This window comes from Pistacia vera, unplaced genomic scaffold, assembly GCF_008641045.1.
Source record: "Pistacia vera cultivar Batoury unplaced genomic scaffold, PisVer_v2 Contig177, whole genome shotgun sequence".
Classification (NCBI taxonomy): domain Eukaryota; kingdom Viridiplantae; phylum Streptophyta; class Magnoliopsida; order Sapindales; family Anacardiaceae; genus Pistacia; species Pistacia vera.
In genome coordinates this window covers 651,776-655,128 of record NW_022195866.1, presented here as the reverse complement: position 1 = coordinate 655,128, position 3,353 = coordinate 651,776, and the positions used below count along the sequence as shown (strand labels likewise).

At 35.6% G+C, this 3,353-nt stretch overlaps 1 non-coding gene across 1 annotated transcript; it reads left to right on the top strand.

The window, feature by feature from the left end:
* Positions 1-2,142: 2,142 nt before the first annotated feature.
* LOC116126233 lies at positions 2,143-2,249 on the top strand. The gene has a single exon (XR_004127446.1). It is a non-coding gene; the product is annotated as a small nucleolar RNA R71 (small nucleolar RNA).
* Positions 2,250-3,353: the final 1,104 nt, after the last annotated feature.

The window sequence follows — 3,353 nt, the reverse complement described above, 5'->3', positions numbered from 1 at the left end:
TCACTTGGGGCTGTTTTCCTTTTTGCTGCCTCTTCACAACCCCCAAACTTATGATTTTTCGATCGATTACTTATTCACACACCTTCGTTACTCTATATGATATGCATATGGTACAGAGTTCTCCTAAAGGGTATGATAAAGTGTTTAGGCTGAAAGGGTTGGACATTGTTGGTTACACAAGAAAAATAAGGCAAGAATAATCAAAACACTCAAAAGGGTGACTAGAGACAATTCAAAACATGGTTGGCTAGAAAGATTCAAACGTTCCCAAAAAAAAAAAAAAATGACTAATCTAGGATTTTGCCTCAAGCAATTCTCAACTAGGCTCTAGAATTCATCAACATCATCAAGACTTCACAACATTCACATAAAATGCCTTTAAGCATGTTAAAACAATGAAAATCATGGTTGAACTACTCAAGAAACTTTTAGCTAAAACAAAGTGAACCCAATTTCAATTTAAAGAAATACCTCATACTCTAAAATTCCTAACAATAAAATTCTCATCATGGACTTATATGAATCATCTGGGCATTATTTTCAACAATGCGCAAAAACTAAAAACAAACACAACCAAAAAGCATTAAATAGACAAACATGAGTAAAATAACCACACCAAAACACACAGCAAACCACACATTTGAACAACAATACTTCAAACCAAATCACTCGCACAAGAAAAGCAAAAATATACACACCAAATTAAACAAACAAGAAAAATTTCAAAATTTTCTCTCCCCCAAACTTAAAATGACATTGTCCTCAATGTTACACAACAAAGAAGACGGAATAGAGAAGGGATAAGAAATATTCCCCTAATTAATTTGCGAAGTGTGTCCTCTATGTCAATGCTTGACACCTATTCATTGTCTTCATCATCATACAAATCTATCAAGGCATGAAAACTCATGGTGCACCAATTTGTTAAAACACATTACAAATTAATAAGGAAATATTAAACCTCATCAAACTAAAACCAAAGTTCTAAAATTAAAAATAAACTTCAACAAAAACAAAATAATCTAAAAACACTTGGGTTGCCTCCCAAGAAGCGCTTTAGTTAAAGTCGAAAGCTCAACTTTCCCATGGTCCTTCGTCAATCCGGATCCTTGTGGGGTGTTTTACTTCCCATTGCCACCTCTTGGTCTTTCCTTTGGAATTTTGAGCATTCTCATAAGCATCTTTTCAGAACTTCAAATTCTTATATGCGTACTTGAGATGAGATAGTGATTGTTTGAGTCCAATGTTTGGAGTCTCTTCCAACACCAATTATGGCTTGTGCCCACTTACACCAAATTCCTTAAATTATTCCTTGTGAGGCGAGTTGCTTGGTTGAAATTCCCTTAAGTATCTTACACACCCTTTCGCTTTGAGATTTTTTGCTTCATGATCTTTCAACTCTTGTCTTTGTTGAGGTTCCTTCAAAACTACACCACTCCTCAATGTTATGGAATGAACCTTTTCTCTAGGATTAACTTCAGTTTTTCTTGGCAAGGAACCTTGAGGTCTCTCTGTCAATCGTTTTGCTAATTGCCTCACTTGAACCTCCAAATTTCGAATGGACGTTTCTTGATTTCTGAAATTTGTCCTCGTCTCATTCATGAACCTTTCAAACATATCTTCTAGCTTGGTTGTTCTCCCCTCTAGCGGTTGGTAATTGGCTACCAGCCTTGGTGCTCCTTGATTGCTCCAAGAGAAATTTGGATGGTTCCTCCATCTTGGATTGTATGTGTTGGAAAAAGGGTCATTCTGGGACCTTTGTGAAATAGCCATGTAATTCACTTGCTCGGTTGTTGAGAAGACGAACAGGTTTCCCACTTGGCATTCCACACTCGCATGGTTTGTTGCACAAAATTCACAAGTTAATTAGAAAAGGCGAGTGAAAAATATTTACATTCATACCTCCCAATTGTTTTTGAAGTGCTGAAATTTGAGTAAATAATGCGATGAAGGCGTTAACTTCATGTAGACCCATGATCTTCTTAGGCTCGCTCATTGGGTGTTTGGTAGTTATTATTGGCCATCACCTCAAGTTGTTCTAGAGTCTTGTTATTTAATGCTCCTCCTGCCGCCACATCTACCATAAATTGAATATTTAGTAACAACCCATTGTAGAATGTCTAGACTTTTATCCAAACCGGTAGACCATGATGTGGACATTTCCTTAAGAACTCTATGTACCTCTCCCATGCTTCATATAATGACTCATCATCACCTTGCACAAAAGAGGTAACGTTCTTCCTTATCTTAGCCGATTTTGTTGGTAGAAAGCATTTTGCAAGAAACTTCTGAGCTAATCCGTCCCATGTGGTGATTGTTCTAGCTGGGTGTGACATGAGCCAACCTTTTGCCTTATCTCTTAGTGAAAATGGAACAATCTTAGCCTAATTGCATCGTCAGTCACTCCATCGTGCTTGAACGTGTCACATATCTCTAGAAAACTAGTGATATGCAAAATTGGATCCTCATATGAAGTTCCATCAAATTGGACTGACTGTTCGATCATCTGACTTATCACCAACTTAATCTCAAAGTCTTTTTTTTTTTCTTTTTTTTTTTTTTTTGGGTTACCGACTTAATTTCAAAGTTCACTGCAACAGGTGGCCTTGTAATACCATAATTGCCTTCTTGCATCATTGGTATGACATAATCCCTCAACGTTATATGTACTTCTGCCATGATCTCCACATGCACTACAATAAAAAGTTCAAACTTAAGTATTCACAAAATTTAAGCTTAACTACAAAATAAAAATAAAAACTACAAACAAAAGAACTCAAGCTTAAGACTATAAAATATTTACGATTAACAGCAAAAATGAAATAAAAGCTTCAATTTAGCACCAACTAGATACTATCAATATTAATAATCAACTATCCCTGACAATGGCACCAAAAACATGGTGCGTTATTTCAAATGCATATTTAGCAAGTGCACTAGTCGCAAAAAGTAATAAAGTGATAAGTAGAGTATTGTTCCCACGAGGATAGTGTTACTAAGTACCGATTTCTCTAGTTCAAGTCCTAATTGAAGCAACAATAAATTGGATTGATGGAATATTAACAACTAAATACAAATTAACAACTAATAAATGACAAAGATGAAATTAAAGACAAAACCCAAAATCCAAACGAATCAAACAATGTTAAAAAATGCTAGGGTGTTGATTTCACCTAGATACGCTAACCCGATTCATAGAATCTATTACCCAAGTTCTAATTCCTTGATTGAAAATCAAATTCCCTAAGTTGTTTAGTACTCCTTCTCAGGTTATACCACCCCACCTCTTCTTATTAACCTTCCAAACCCAAAAATTGAAGTTTAATAGTTCAACGTCTTTTAAGCTTTGTGGA